Source organism: Chiloscyllium plagiosum, unplaced genomic scaffold (genome assembly GCF_004010195.1).
Source record: "Chiloscyllium plagiosum isolate BGI_BamShark_2017 unplaced genomic scaffold, ASM401019v2 scaf_3247, whole genome shotgun sequence".
NCBI lineage: Eukaryota > Metazoa > Chordata > Chondrichthyes > Orectolobiformes > Hemiscylliidae > Chiloscyllium > Chiloscyllium plagiosum.
This window is the reverse complement of record NW_025211770.1, coordinates 5,874-23,181: the sequence shown is the minus strand read 5'-3', so window position 1 is coordinate 23,181 and position 17,308 is coordinate 5,874. Positions and strand designations below refer to the sequence as shown.

At 44.9% G+C, this 17,308-nt stretch overlaps 1 pseudogene; it reads right to left on the bottom strand.

The window, feature by feature from the left end:
* Positions 1 to 1,696: 1,696 nt before the first annotated feature.
* Positions 1,697 to 12,455, bottom strand: LOC122547117 (annotated as a pseudogene).
* Between the last annotated feature and the right edge of the window lie 4,853 nt (positions 12,456 to 17,308).

The following is a 17,308-nucleotide window of genomic DNA, read 5'->3' as shown; positions in this document are numbered from 1 at the left end:
AGGTAAGTGGGACAGAGCAGGAGCAACTAGATAAACATGCAAGTATCTTTAGCTCTGCTAAGCTTATCGAATTAGATCAGAAAAATGAGAACTTAAAAGAGTTATATCAAAAAGGCATTTACATAGGAGAGTGAATGCATCCCTGTGTGTTATGACTTAACAAATGATATTTTAATGAGGAAATGGAGACCATCACACATTTAAGCTGATGGGAAATGGGCAGATTCATCAAATTGTTTTGCCAGTAGGGTATAGAAAGGAGGTGCTGCGAGTGGCGCATCAACGATCACTTGGAGGTCATTTAGGGATGAGGAAAACACAGGTTAAAATACAAAGGTATTTTTACTGGCCTGGACTACACAAGAACGTAGTTGAATTTTGCCAGACATGTCATACATTTCAGCAAATCAGAAAAATCACAGGTAGTAAAAAATCCTGCACCTTTAATTCCTATTCTCGCATTTGAGGAACCTTTCACAAGAGTTTTGATTGATTGTGTAGGTCCCCTACTTCAAACAATAATGGATGTCGACTAGATTTCCAGAGGAAATCCCATCATGCAACATCACAGTTAAAAGGGTTGTAGAAGAATTACTTAAAGTCTTTACCAGATACAAACTACCAATAGAGATCCAGTCAGATCAAGGATCAAACTTTACATTCAAACTATTCAACGAGGTTTCGGATAACTTGGGAACTAAAGCAATTCAAATCTACACGTACCATCCAGAATCGCAGGTAGCGCTAGAGAGATGGCATCAAACACTAAAGACCATCTAGAGGGCTTACTGTCAGGATGATCCAGATGATTGGGATAAGGGATATTTGTACTTTCTGCGATTCCATCAAATGAAATGACCAAATTCAGTCCATTTGAATGAATATTTGGGCATGAAGTAAGAAGGCCGTTAAAATTGATTAAAGAAAAATGAATAAGTCAGAATTCAGAGACCACCTATTTGGACTATGTGTCAAATTTTAGAGAAAGATTAAATAGAGTTGGAGAGTTGGCTAGACAGCATTTAAAAGTAGGCAAAAGTGAGTACTGCAGATGCTGCAGATTAGAGCCAAGAGTGTGGTACTGGAAAAGCACAGCAGGTCAGGCAGCATGCGAGTAGCAGGAAAATCGATGTTTCCTGCTCCTCAGATGCAGCATTTAAAAGTATCACAGCATAAAAGTATACAATGAAACAGGAAGCGGGTAAGAAATCACAAATTCGCAATTTTGCAATTGGGATAAGGCATTGGTGTTACTTCCAGTGATAGGTGAAAGCAAGGCTTAGTGGACCTTATTAACTCGAGAGGAAATTGAGTGAGGTGAACTACTTGATAAGAACTCCAGAGAGGAAGAAATCTCACAGAGTGTGTCATGTGAATATGCACAAAGGGTATTTTGATAGGCAAGGAAAGCAAGAAGAGAAGGTGTTAATGATTACAACACAGAAGGAAGAACCAAGAATTGAACAACAAGGAAGATACAAAAATTTACATAAATTATTGAGTTACCTTCCACAAGAAAATCAAAATGACCTGAAAGAGTTATTATTATCACATGGGAAGAAATATGCAGAAATAAACTGGGAATTACTAACCTAATTGTGCATGATGTAGAGATAGGAGATGCTGTTCCGATTAAGCAACATCCTTATCGGCATAACCCTCTAAAGTTGGCACAGGTTCAGAAGAGGAAAGAGCACATGCTCCAAGATGACATAATCGAAGTGACTTACAGTGACTGGAGCCCACCCATAGTCATGGTGTCAGAGTCGGATGGTACTCGATGGATATGTGTGGACTATCACAAAGTCAACGTCGTTACAAAGACTGATGCATATCCAATTCCACGGTTGCAGGACTGTGTCAAAAAAGTGGGACAAGAAACTTACATATCTAAGTTGGATTTGCTCAGATATTACTGGCAAGTACCCTTCTCAGAGAAAGCCAAAGCAATTTTGGCTTTCATGGACTATATCAGTTCAAAGTCATGCCATTTAATATGAAAAATGCTCCAGCCACATTTCAGAGACTGACTAATAAAGTCATTGTTGGATTACCCAACTGTGGTGTATATTGATGACCTGATTTTTAGTCACTCATGGAAGGAACATTTACAGCATTTATCGGACTTATTCCACTGACTTCGGAAGGCAGGCTGGTGGGTAAACATAGCTAAAAGTGAATTTGCCAAAGCCCAAGTCCCCTTCCTAGGCCATGTTACTGGACATGGACAAATGGCCCCACTGGAGGCAAAAATGAAAGTAACTGAGGAATTTCTTTATTCCGTTCTTTGTGTTTCATTGTGAATTTTGTGAATAAATTTCTGTCTGTTTTAAAACCTCGTAGTCAACCTAGCTAACTTACTCCAGGTAAATTCTCACTGTACACTTACCAAAACAAATTGTAAAGTTATAGTCTAGGTTGCCTGCTCAAGAATGCTTTGAGTGGTCTGGCCTAGGCCATAACATTACCGACAGAGGTGAAACAGAAAAACAGGATTCATGAGTATGAGAGCAAAGTGATGGTTAAAATAGAATAAGAGGAATCACCATTAAAATCTGTTAAAGTCTCTCAGGAAGAACAAAGGCAAAAATACCGAGGAGAAATTACTGAGACACTGAAACATTTTGACAGAGAACTCAACATTGCAAGATTGATGCACTTGGGGAAAGCAAGTGGAAGAAACAAAGTTGTGTTAGTGCAGAAACGATAATTATTAATTCAAACATAATATCAGCACAAATCAGCTAGATATAAATAGTATCATATAACTGGAGACAATGGTTAGCAAAGATTGATCGCACAAGCAATTCATACACCCACTTCTTAGTGCAGGGGAGGTGAAGAGAGAAATGTACACATAGATTCCTGGGTGAGTCTTCTGTCAAATTGGTGAGAAAAAAAGTAAGTAAATGGATGATAGAGTTGTGGATGATAGCATTTTAAAGTTGTGTCCCCTCATGTTTGCCATTCCCATACTTGGAAAAAGGCTCTCACTGTCCACGCTGTCTAACCCTCTGATTATCTTGTATGTCTCTATTAAGTCACCTCTCAACCTTCTTCTCGCAACGAGAAAAACCTCAAGACTCTCAGCTTTTCTTCGTAAGACATTCCTTCCATACCAGGCAACATCCTAGTGAACCTCTTCTGCACCCTTTCCAAAGCTTCCACATCCTTCTTATAATGCGATGACCAGAACTGTACACAATACTCAATCCCTCTTTTAATAAAGGCCAAAACACTGTATGCCTTCTTAACAACCCTGTCAATCTCGCTGACAACTTTCACGGATCTGTGTACATGGACACCGAGATCTCTCTGCTCATCTGCATTCCCAAGAATCTTACCATTAGCCCAGTATTTTGCATTCCGATTACTCCGTCCAAACGTATCACCTCACACTTGTCCGCATTAAACTCCATTTTCCACCTCTGAGCCCAGCTTTGCATCCTATCTATGTCTTTCTGCAACCTACTGTTGCAGAAAGACTTTGTCACTATCCACAACTGCACCGACCTTAGTGTCATCTGCAAATTTACTAACCCACCCTTCTAAGCCCTCTTCCAGGTCATTTATAAAAATGACGAACAGCAGTGGACCCAACACCGACCCTTGCAGTACGCCACTAGTAACTGGACAACAAGATGAACATGTTCCATCAACTACAACCCTCTGTTTTCTTTCAGCAAGCCAATTACTGATTCAAACTGTCAAGTCTCCCACAATCCCATTCCTCCGCATTTTGTAGAATAGCCTACTGTGGGGAACCTTATCGAACGCCTTGCTGAAATCCATATACACCACATCAACCGATTTACTCTTATCAACCTGTTTGGTCACTTTGTCAAAAAACTCAATAAGATTCGTTAGGCACGACTTACCCTTCACAAAACTGTGCTGACTGTCCCTGATCAGTTTATTCTTTTCTAGATGGTTATAAATCCTATCTCTTATAACCTTTTCCAATAGTTTACCAACAACTGAAGTGAGACTCACTGGTCTGTAATTACCAGGGTTGTCTCAACTCCCCTTTCTGAACAAGGGAACCACATTTGCTGTCTTCAGGCACTATTCCTGTCGATAATGATGTTTTGAAGATCAATGCCAAAGGCTCGGCAATCTCTTCCCTTGCTTCCCAGAGGATCCTAGGATAGATCTCATCCGGCCCAGGGGACTTGTCTATTTTCAAACTCTGCAGTATTTCTTATACCTTCCTTGTGAACCTCAATCTCTTCTAGTCTAGATGCAAGTATCTCTGTATCTTCCTCGCTAACATTTTCATTTTCTATAATGAACACTGTCAAAAAATACTTATTTAGTGCTTCCCCTATCTCGTCTGACTCCACACACAACTTCCCACTATTATCCTTGATTGGCCCAAATTTAACTCTCGTCATTCTTTTATTCCTGACCTACCTATGGAAAGCCTAAGGGTTAACCCTGATCCTATTTGCCAACAACTTTTCATTTCTCCTCCTGGCTCTTCTGAGCTCTCTTTTTAGGTCTTTCCTGACTTCCTTTTAACCTCAAGCACCCTAACTGAGTTTTCACATTTTGTCCGAACATAAGCCTTCTTCTTCTTCTTGACTAGGGATTCCACTTCCTTAGTAAACCATGGCTCACGCATTCTATATCTTCCTCCCTGCCTGTCAGGGACAAACTTATCTACGACAAACAGGAGCTTTTCCTTGAATAAGCTCCACATTTTTAATGTGCTCATCCCCTGCAGTTTCCTTCCCCATTCTACGCTTCCTAAATCTTTCCTAATTGCATCGTAATTTCCCTTCCCCCTGCTGTAACTCTTGCTCAGTGGAGAACACCTATCCCTTTCCATCACTAAAGTAAACCTTACCAGAATTGTGATCGCTGCCTCCAAAGTGCTCACCTACTTCCAAATCTCACACCTGGCCAGGCTCGTTACCCAGTACTAAATCTAAAGTGGCTTCGCCCCTTGTAGGCCCTGTCTACATACTGTGTCAGGAAGCCCTCCTGCACACACTGGACAAATACTGACCCATCTATAGTACTCGTACTGTAGTGATCCCAGTCAATATTTGGATAGTTGAAGTCCCCCATGACAATTACCCTGTCTCTCTCATTCCTATCGAGAATCATCTTTGCTATCCTTTCCTCTGGGACTATTTGGAGGCCTTAAGAAAACTCCCAGCATGGTGTCTTCTTCTTTCCAGTTTCTAACCTCAGTCAATACTACTTTCTACAACTGTAATATTGTCCCTGATCAACAATGCCACACCTCCCCGTCTTTTACCATCTTCCCTGTTCTTACTGAAACATCTGAATCCTGGAACCTGCAACAGCCATTCCTGGCCCTGCTCTATCCATGTCTACGTAATGGCCACAACATCGAAGTCCCAGGTACCAACCCACGCTGCCAGTTCACCCACTTTATTTCGGATGCTCCTCATGTTGAAGTACACACACTTCAATCCAAGTTCTCGCTTGCCAGTGTCAGATATTTGATTTTGGAACTCCCTACTCTCATCCTCTTCTGTACCTGTCCTACAAATTTGGTTCCCATCCCCCTGCTGTATTAGTTTCAATCCACCTTAATAGTTTTAGCGAATTTCCCACCCAGGATATTGGTACCCCATCCTGCTTGTAGAGGTCCCACCTACCCCAGAAAGAGCTCCAATTATCCAAAAACCTGAAACCCACGTGTTCAACTCCTTTCTCTCCCTCTTCCTCACCTCACGAGCACGTGGCACGGGCAGCAAACCGGAGAAAACAACTCTGTTTGTCCTAGCTCTCAGCTTCCATCCTAGCTCCCTGAATTTCTGCCTCAAGTCCCCATCTCTCTTCCGATCTATGTCGTTGATGCCAATGTGGACCACGACTTGGGACTGCTCTCCCTCCTCCCGAAGGATTCCAAAAACACAATCAGAGACATCACAGACCCTGGTACCGGGAGGCAACACACCAACCATCTCTCTTGTCCCCACAGAACCTACTATCTGTCCCCCTAACTATCGAGACCCCAATGACTACTGCTCTGCTCCTCTTCCCCCTTCCCTTCTGAGTAACAGGTGCCCCACTGCTTTCCCCTGGCAAGTAATCCACCCCAACAGTATCCAATATGGTGTACTTATCATTGAGGGGAATGGCCAAAAGAGATCCCTGCACTGCCTGCCGGTTCCCTTTCTGTCCCCTAACTGTCAGCCATCTGTCTTTTTCTTTTATCTGGGGAGTGGCTACCTCTCTGTAAGTCCTGTCAATAACCCCCTCTGCCTCCCGAATGATCCAAAGTTCATCCAACTTCAGTCTTAGTGGAATCTGTCATCAATATTCATTCTTAGTAAATTGTATCGAAAATGATTCTCTCTGATCCAACTGAATTCTTCGTCTCCCTTCATTATGGAGAAAAGACACAATCCATGGCTGCTCAAAAATTAGAGACAGATAGTTACCTCAGCTCTCGGCATTTGTGAAGTATGGGTCCCAATCGCTGCAGTCCTTCGTACTGAATGTAGCAATTCTCAAGATCAAGTTCTTTTAGTGAATCACAGAATTCAATAACAAAACAGAGGACGACACAGTCTATTGGGGTCAGTCTCAAATCACTTAATGAAAATATTTCCACATCTTTCACTGAGTTCCATGTAAGTGATTTATTCTGAGACTCAAACAGGTAGTGCAATGTATTCAGGAGGTTTCTTTTACCAGTTATAGTCTTAGTGTTTCCAATCTGTCCTTTAACAATGTCCATCATCCAATCAACAGGCTGATTGACCGTCTGATGAAGAAACGGACACAGAAACTCTTCCAGAGGATAAGCTGACTGTGGGGAGGAGAGACCCACAACAAAACAGATGAATATTTCAAATCGCCCATCTTCCTTACTATAGGCCTCACTGAGCAATTTCTGAATGTCCCTGGGATCAGGAGTCAGGAATTGGGCAAGGGCCGCTACAAATTCTTGGATGGTGAGATGTGGGAATGTGTGGCACACAATCTGTGCAGAATAATCTCTCTCCAAAAGTTCCATCATAAATCCAGACAGGAACTGGGAAGGTTGCAGACTGTGCTGAATCAAGTCTCCAGTTCTAAACACAATCTTCTTCTCAGAGATGCCAGTGAAGGCCATCTCACCAAGCTTCAGAAACACATCACGGGGATTTTCAATCTGACGGCTATGGTTTTTCAGAATGTTGTAAATGTAGTAGGAATACAGTTGGGTGATGGTCTTGGGAACCTGCTGTTGTTTCCTATTCCTTTGTGTGAAGAAGGGACCCAGTGATAGACCGAGGATCCAGCAGTATGAAGGGTTGTAGCACATGGTGTACAGGATCTCACTCTCCTCTACATACTTGTAAACAGCTGCTGACACTGTCTGATCCTCAAAAAAACCTGCTGAAATATTCCTTCCGTTCATCACCAACAAATCCCAGGATTTCAGCCCAGATACTGATCACAGCCTTTTCCAATAAATGCAATCTGGTGGGACGGCTGGTCACGAGCACTGAACATCCAGGGAGCAGCTTGTGCTGGATTAAACTGTACACAATGTCAGATACTTCACATCAGCACTCAGGATCATTGCACATGAGCCGAGGTTCTGTATCTCTCCGATTATCAGAAAAATAAATACTCTTCTTGAATTCATCCAAACCATCAAATATAAAGAGCAATCCTTCTGGGTTCTTCCAGAGTTCTTCTAGAGTAGTCCCAAAGTAAGGGTACTGATCCAATATCAGATTCCTCAGGTTTATCTGACAGTTAATAATGTTCAAATCCTGGAATTTAAAACTGAATATAAATTGGAACTCTGGGTATATTTTCCCAGTGGCCCAGTCATAAATCATCTTTTGTACCATTGTTGATTTTCCAATTCCTGGGACTCCGCTCAGTGCTTCTGAACTTCCAGTATATTTTCGGGGAGAAAAACTGCTGTGGAACAACTGATCAGGTCGGATTTTTTCCAGTACTTTCTGGAGATGTTTCTCCCTCCACTCTTCATGATCTCGGCCTCTTGCTAGCAGTTCATGTTCGACAAGTGTCCGATCTCGAACAGTAGAAATAACTGATAGCTCAGTATATCTACCAACCAGCTGGAAAATCTTCACCTTGACCTTTATGAGGATAGTATTCACTCGCAGTATTTCAGTTTGGACATGGAGTGTCTCCTTGTGTTTCTGTTGAACATCTTCAATTGGAACAGACAGAAATCAGTTCTCCATGTTAGTTATATTAACATTGAAAGAAAACAAAAGTCAAAATGTCTTTTGAAGAAGACAGTAAAATGCTGCATTACAAGCACAGAGCCAACACAATTTGTGCAGAAGTTAAACATCCATGCATTAAAATGTGAGTTGTAAGCAAAGGACAGTTGAGAAAGAATTCAAAATCTTTAGTATTGGTCATGGAGATTTTTATGAAGGTGATATATTCCCTTCAAGGTTTATAATAAGTCTTATAACAGACATTATCTTACAAATTCTCACAGATAACTCACCTCATGTCCCCCAAAAGCCTACCTACAAACTGCAAGCCCAGATGGGTGAATGGAATTCTCTCCGTTTGCTTGGGTTAGTGCAAATGTTGGACTGGGATGAGTTGCATCACCTTCAATATTCACCCCATTCACTGTGGACACACAACGGCAGCTATGTACATCTTCTGGAAGATGCACTGCCACAATTTACCTGATTCTTTAGACTGTACCTCCAGTTTTGAAGGACAAGTGCAGCAGATGAATGGGACCACCACCACAAATTAATTTGCTGTCACTGTGTCAAACCTTACAGTAATGCTCTCATTTCCACACAATAAGCATGATAGAGATAGAACTACAATTCATATTCTAAAATATGTGTTTAGCAAGCGTCACTTAAGTGTAACACAATCCTGCCAGGCGTGTACGGGGTTTCACAGCATAACACAATCCTGCCAGGTATGTACAGGGTTTCACAGCGTAACAGGACCCTGCCAGATATGTACAGGGTTTCAGAGTGTATAAGGACCCTGCCAGGCATGTACTGGGTTTCAGAGTGTATAAGGACCCTGCCAGGCATGTACAGGGTTTCAGAGTGTATAGGGACCCTGCCAGGCATGTACTGGGTTTCAGAGTGTATAAGGACCCTGCCAGGCATGTACTGGGTTTCAGAGTGTATAATGATCCTGCCAGGCATGTACTGGGTTTCAGGGTGTATAATGACCAGGCCAGGCAAGTACTGGGTTTCAGGGTGTATAATGACCAGGCCAGGCATGTACTGGGTTTCACAGTGTATAAGGACCCTGCCAGGCATGTACTGGAGTTCAGAGTGTATAAGGATCCTGCCAGGTGTGTACGGTGTATTGGGTACCTGATGCAACTTTCACGCTGCGTGATAAACTGCATGAACTGTATACATTGAATCTACGCAAAATAGTTGAAATTCAAGCCAATTAGAATCATGTCTCCCAGCTCTGACTTTCAGATTCTCAAATTTTGAAACCTTAAACAAATAGCTAAAGTCAAACATGCTGGTGCAGAAATGAAATAAAATGATTTAAAATATCCATATTATTAATTACCTTTGAGGTGACTGGGTGTTTCGGATAGATTTCGGACCATATCCATATAATGAAATAGATCAGGACCTGTTCAGATTATTTAGATTTCATTAATTCTGGTCTGTGCAACATTGTGGCAAAATATGAAGTGCTCCAATCTGAAATGAAATAATATGAGACTCTACTGTACCATGTTCCTCTATTTCTTTTAGTATTTTATCCAACTTTGGGACCCCATGACGTATTTTCACAAAGGAATCCCACATCACCCTTTGGGCCTGAGGGCTTTTCTCCATCACCAGATTTAGCAGCATTTTGGAACTGTCTGCCTGGTTTCTCTTCTCCATGAGGTCAGTGATTGCCTGGAAAGAATAATCATTTATAGATTGAGTAGATTACTTAGTGTGGAAACAGTCTCTTCGGCCCAACAAGTCCACACCGACCCTCTGAAGAGCAACCCACCCAGACCCGTTCCCCTACATTAACCCCTTCACCTAACACTACGGGCAATTTAGCATGGCCAATTCACCTAACTGGAAACCGGAGCACCCAGAGGAAACCCACGGGGAGAATGTGCAAACTCCACACAGACAGTTGCCTGAGGTGGGAACTGAACCCGGGTCTCTAGTGTTGTGAGGCAACAGTGCTAACCACTGTGCCCCTGTGCCATCCATGGTCATGGAGATAAAGATCAATATTGGTAATGAGAAGAAAGGGATCTCCTCAGGAATTGGATACCCCAGTTATTTTGAGCCTGGAAAGCAGTCACTGTACCATATCCTGATCCATGGTGAATAGGTGAGCATACTGTAAACCACTTCTGGAAAGATAGGATCCTAAATTTGCCATTTTGCCCCCGAGCATGGCTTTTCCATTAACTGTATCTCAGAGTTGCTTTAAGTATAGTTACTGGGCATGATCCAGTCTGATTAAGGACAAAACAGTGAAGAACAGAATTGGCCCATTCAGCCCCTCCAGTCTAAACTGTTCATCATTCAAAATTACGGTTCATGTCAATTACCTTTTTCTTGAAAACACTTCACTTGTTTGCCTAATATCTTGTGCAAAAGCACATGCTCATTGTTTAGGAAGACAATTATTTCAGCTCCAGACAATCACTGTAACAGTATCTCAGCACTGTGTCCTGGGATCAACTGCGTTCAACCATGTGCAGCAAGCCCCGGCCGACAGCCTGGATTGGGTTGACAAGTGAGAAGTAATGCTCATGGCACAGAATTGTCAATTGATCAGTTTCTGAATTAAGAGCCCGATTTGCTGCCTTCCTTCCCCATTCAAGGGCATGACCATCTCTGTCTCACTATCACGCTGAACTTGATTCAAACCCAGTCACCGCTGAGCAGGTGAAGGTACCGTGTAAGGAAGAACACAGACTCAGAGGGAACACAGATTTCAAGTGGTCCTGGAGGGTTACAGGCCATGAACGGACTTAAACTGGAGGCAGGGTATTTGAATGATAGTCATGTGAGCATCAGCAGCACTGAATTAAATAAGCAAAAGAATGCGAACTAAGTGGCAGTCAGGTGGGATAGGGTACATGCAAAAAGGCTTTGGATGACTGAAGTTTAATGTGCTCAAAGGGAAGTCTGTCACAGTATTATTTAAATTATTGGGGAGGCAATAGCCTAGTGGTATTATCGTTAGACTGTTAATGCAGAGATCCGGGTGATGCTCTGGGGACCCGGGTTTGAATCCCACCACAGCAGGTGATGGAATTCAAACTCGGTAAAATCTGGAATTAAAAATCTAATGATGATCAAGAATCCATTAATGATTGTTGGAAAAAACAATCCAATGTTCACTGGTGTCCTTTAGGGAAGGAAACTTCCATCCTTACCTGGTCTGGCCAAAACGTGACTCCAGACCCACAGCAATGTGCTTGACTTTTAACTGCCCAGTGGGCAATAAATGCTGGCTTGGCCAGTGATGACCTTATCCCGTGAATGAGTTTGAAAAAAGTATTATTGCTTCGTGTGTCAAAGGCATGGATGGGTGTTTCATCAACTCGCAGACTGAGATAGGAGACACTGGAATAATAGAGGGAAAAGCAAGCAATATTTGTGATGTAGGGGACAAAGAATTAAAAGCTCAGTCGAAGGACAAAGAACACAGAGATAGTAAAGTTAGTTACAGCTTCAGATTGTAGTTGAGAATTAGTTGAAGTGATGAAAGGATAAAACTTCTTCTAAGCTGATGACATCAGGTATACCAATACTTAACAAGTCATAAAATCACTGAGTCCCAGGCATTCAATCCAGATCCGATCCCCCCCAAAGTTTGAAAACTTTGGTCTTTTTCTTCATCCAACATATCCTTTTATTGTTATTCTGCCAGTTTGTGATTGTTATATAATTGGAACCATTCTGTGTCCCTTCCACTTACTGAATGTTCTTTTCCACTGAAAATCCTCTCAAATGTTAACAATGAGCTGAGACCATCGACCCCTTCTTCAATCGCCTGCTCAAGTCTGTCCCAGTAGAATTTCACCATCCGGAATAGCTAGTAGCTCTTACACTCTCTCAAGAACTTAGTGATTGTGGAGTCTGGACCTGTGAGCACAAACATGAATAAAACTTTATACCCAGTCAGTCAGTCATTCCTTTTATATTGAGTAACTGTATGTACCTGTGAACCACTTTATCAGCATGGTCTTGAAATCTGTACAATCTGCTTGTTCCTATTCTTCAAAATTGGCCATATTTGTCAAACGTGACTGACATGTGCCACCATCCCTTAATCATTCCCTCCACCACTAACTCTTGATTACATTAATATTGAATTACAAATTCCAGAGATTCCTCTTTATCCAACTGACAATAATTCCTGAACAGCTTTCAAAACTCAGAGACAGTGAAAACATTGGAACAAATTCCCGACTCAGGCGACTTACTGTGTGGAGTTTGCACGTTCTCCCCGTGTCTGCGTGGGTTTCCTCCGGGTGCTCCGGTTTCCTCCCACAGTCCAAAGATGTGCAGGGTCAGGTGAATTGGCCATGCTAAATTGCCCGTAGTGTTAGGTAAGGGCTAAATGTAGGGGTATGGGTGGGTTTCGCTTCGGCGGGTCGGTGTGGACTTGTTGGGCCGAAGGGCCTGTTTCCACACTGTAATCTAATCTAATCTAAAATCTAATCTAATCTAAAGAAAGTGCAGATTCCTGATCTTGGAGCCTAACTCACTAACAGATCAGATATCTTGAAATGCACCACATCTATCGAGGTGCTAAAAACAACTCTCCATTTCTGAATGTATGGGCAGTGGATTTGACCAGGCGGGGAAAATCACCAGTCTCTGAGTCAGAATTGGGATTCAATGACAGAGTTGATTGTATAAAGAAACTGGAGCTCCAGGGAGAGACAGACATCCGCCAGCACGGCTGTCAGCTGCGAGCCTTCTCTCACCCTCGGAGCACATGTCAGGATATTTTACACATTTCATGGTATAATAGTTCAAGTATCGAGTCTTTGTTTTTTACAGCAAGTTTTGTTTACAGAAAACATTAGAGTCATTGACAGTTTTAGCAGCCACGCAGATGTTCATTGCTGTAGTAATTGGTTATGATCGCTTTTCCTGAGAAGAAAGATTGTTTTATATTATTCAAATTTGAAGTATTTACACTTGTATACAAGTAGTCTCAGGTAGTTAACATTTTTATTGAGGATGGTGGCTGGACTCAGACACTTCGATGAGCAATAGACGTTACTGATGTGTATTCTGTCCCCCACCTGCCTTAAACTGATCATCTATGTTCTGTGTCTATTGTGCTGATATCCTATTGGCCTCAGGCAGTATCTGCGTATGCTTTGCTGTATGTTTCCATGTAATGGCTCAGTAGCCGTGTAGCGTGCGAAGTAACCAACTTATGGCTCAGCGGCCATGTTGTGTCTGTGTGCCCCATGTCAGCATGCCCCTGTGAACTCCCACTTCACTTTCTTGTCAAGAACAGTCACTCATGAATGAACTCCAGACCCATCATTATCATTTGAGGGCCAACATCTTCTGACTCTAACTCTTAGAGTGTGTGTGAGAGAGACAGACAAGGAGAGGGAAGGGTGACAGAGAGAGAGGAGCAACAGAGTTAGAGGGCTAGTAAGAGAAAGGGTAAGTGAAAAAGACAGTGAAGGTGACTGGGAGAGAGGGTGTGACAGAGGTAGTCTGGCGCACTGACCTCTACACTGCTGAAGCCAAATGCCAACTCGAGGACACCTCTTCCTACCGCCCCCTCGACCATGACCCCAGCCCCCCCTCAACAAAACAACATCTCCCAGACCATACAGAACCTCATCAGCTCAGGAGATCACCCATCCACAGCTTCCAACCTCATAGTCCGGGAACCCCGCACTGCCCGGTTCTACCTCCTTCCCAAGATCCACAAGCCTGACCACCCTGGCCGACCCATTGTCTCAGCATGCTCCTGCCCCACTGAACTCATTTCTACCTACCTCGACACTGTCCTATCCCTCCCAGTCCAGGAACTCCCCACATACATTCGAGACACCACTCACGCCCTCCACCTCCTCCAAGATTTCCGTTTCCCTGGCCCCCAATGCCTCAACTTCACCATGGATATCCAATCCCTCTACACCTCCATCCGCCATGACCAGGGCCTCCAAGCCCTACGTTTCTTCCTCTCCCGACATCCCCAACAGTACCCTTCCACCGACACTCTCATTCGTTTGGCAGAACTGGTCCTCACCATTAACAATTTCTCCTTCGAATCCTCCCACTTCCTCCAAACCAAAGGGGTAGCCATGGGCACCCGTATGGGCCCTAGCTATGCCTGTCTCTTCGTTGGCTACATAGAACAGTCGATCTTCCGTAATTACACCGGCACTACTCCCCACCTCTTCCTCCGCTACATTGATGACTGCATTGGCGCCACCTCGTGTTCTTGCGAGGAGGTTGAGCAATTCATCATCTTTACCAACACATTCCACCCTGACCTTAAATTTACCTGGACCATCTCTGACACCTCCCTCCCCTTCCTGGACCTCTCCATCTCCATTAATGACGACCGACATTTTTTGCAAACCCACCGACTCCCACAGCTACCTGGATTACACCTCTTCCCACCCTACCTCCTGCAAAAATGCCATCCCTTATTCCCAATTCCTCCACCTCAGCCGTATCTGCTCCCAGGAGAACCAGGTCCACAACAGATGGCCCCCTTCTTTAGAGATCGCAATTTCCCTTCCCACATGGTTAAAGATGCCCTCCAACGCATCTCGTCCACATCCCACACCTCTGCCCTCAGACCTCACCCCTCCAACCGTAACAAGGACAGACCACCCCTGGTGCTCACCTTCCACCCTACCAACCTACACATACCAACCGCCACCTCCAAATGGACCCCACCACCAAGGATTCTGCCACCTCCAAACGGACCCCACCACCAAGGATATATTTTCCTCCCTCCCCTATCAGCATTCCGTAAAGACCACTCCCTCCATGACTCCCTCGTCAGATCCACACCCCCCACCAATCCATCCTCCACTTCCGGCACCTTCCCCTGCAACCGCAGGAGGTGCAAGACTTCCGCCCTCACCTCCCTCCAAGGCCCCAAAGGAAACTTCCATATCCGCCACAGATTCACCTGCACCTCCACACACATTATCTATTGCATCCTCTGCACCCGGTGTGGCCTCCTCTATATTGGGGAGACAGGCCGGCTACTTGCGGAGCGTTTCAGAGAACGTTTCTGGGACACCCGGACCAACAACCCAACCACCCTGTGGCTCAACATTTCAACTCCCCTTCCCACTCCACCAAGGATATGCAGGTCTTTGGACTCCTCCATCGCCACAACAAAACGACGGTTGGAGGAAGAGCGCCTCATCTTCTGCCTAGGAACCCTCCAACCACAAGGGATGAACTCGGATTTCACCAGTTTCCTCATTTCTCCTCCCCCCACCTTGTCGCAGTCAAATCCATCGAATTCAGCACCGCCTTCCTAACCTGCAATCTTCTTCCTGACCTCTCCGCCCCCACCCCAGTCTGACCTATCACCCTCACCTTGACCTCTTTCCACCTATCACATTTCCGACGCCCCTCCCCCAATTCCCTCCTCCCTACCTTTTATCTTAGCCTGCTGGACAAACTTTCCTCATTCCTGAAGAAGGGCTTATGCCCGAAACGTCGATTCTCCTGTTCCCTGGATGCTGCCTGACCTGCTGCGCTTTTCCAGCAACACATTTTCAGCTCTGATCTCCAGCATCTGCAGACCTCACTTTCTCCTCAACCTACACATAAACCAAATCATCTGCTGACATTTCCGCCACCTTCAAACAGACTTCACCACCAGGGATATATTTCCCTCCCCACCCCTTTCCACCTTCCGCTATGACCGTTCCCTCTGTGACTACCTGGTCAGGTCTACGCCCCCCCCTTCAACCCACCCTCCCATCCTGGCACCTTCCCCTACCACTGCAGGAATTGCAAAACCTGCGCATACACCTGCTCCCTCACCTCCGTCCAAGACTCTAAAGGAGCCTTCCACATTCATCAAAGTTTTACCTGCACATCCACCAATATCATTTATTGTACCCATTGTTCCCGATGCAGTCTCCTCTACATTGGGGAGACTGGACGCCTCCTAGCAGAGCGCTTTAGGGAACATCTCTGGGACACCCACACCAGTCAACCACACCACCCTGTGGCCCAATATTTCAACTCTCCCTCCCACTGTGCCGAGGACATGGAGGTCCTGGGCCTCCTTCACCGCCGCTCCCTCACCACCAGACGCCTGGAGGAAGAACGCCTCATCTTCCACCTCGCAACACTTCAACCCCAGGGCATCAATGTGAACAGTTTCCTCATTTCCCCTTCCCCCACCTCACCTCCGTTCCAAACTTCCAGCTCAGACCTGTCCCCATGACTTGTCCCAACTGTCTATCTTCTTTTCCACCTATCCACTCCCGACCTATCACCTTCATCCCCTCCCCCACTCACCCATTGTACTGTATGCTACTTTCTCCCCAGCCCACCCTTCTCTCACTTATCTCTCCACCCTTCAGGCTCTCTGCTTGCATTCCTGATGAAGGGCTTTTGCCCGAAACGTCGATTTTACTGCTCCTCGGATCTTACTGGGGGGTCACACACACACGGACTATCTAATCTCACTGGAGGGGGGGGGGGCATGGTTTAATCTCTCTGGAGGCATCTCACACTGATCTCAGGAGGTGTTACACACTATCTGATCACACTGGGGGAGGGTCACGCACTGTCTGATCTCACTTGGGGGGGGGGTCACACACAGTCTGATCTCACTGGGGGGGTTACACACTGCCAGATCTCACTGGGCAGGGTCACACACTGATCTCACTGGGGGCAAGGGGGGGGTCAAATAGTCACTGCCTAATGTCACTGGGCGGTTACATACTGTTTGATCTCACGTGGGGGTCACACACTGTCTAATCGCACTGGGTGTTCACACACAACACTGTCTGATCTCATTGGAGGGAGGGATCGCACACTGATCACATTGGGGAGTGTCACACACTGATCTCTCTCGGGGGGTGGGTCACACTCCAATCTCATTGGGGGTGTCACACACAACATTTTGTGATCTCACTGGGGGTAGGGATCGCACACTGATCACATTTGGGGGTGTCGCATACTGTCTGATCTCGTGGGTGGCAAGGGGGTGGAGATCAAATACTGTTTCATCTCACCAAGAGGATCACACACTGTCTCGTCACACTGGGGGGTGGTGGTCACACATCGTCTCATCTCACTGGGGGGTGTTCACACACTGTTTGCTCTCACTGCAGGGTGGGTCACACGCTGAT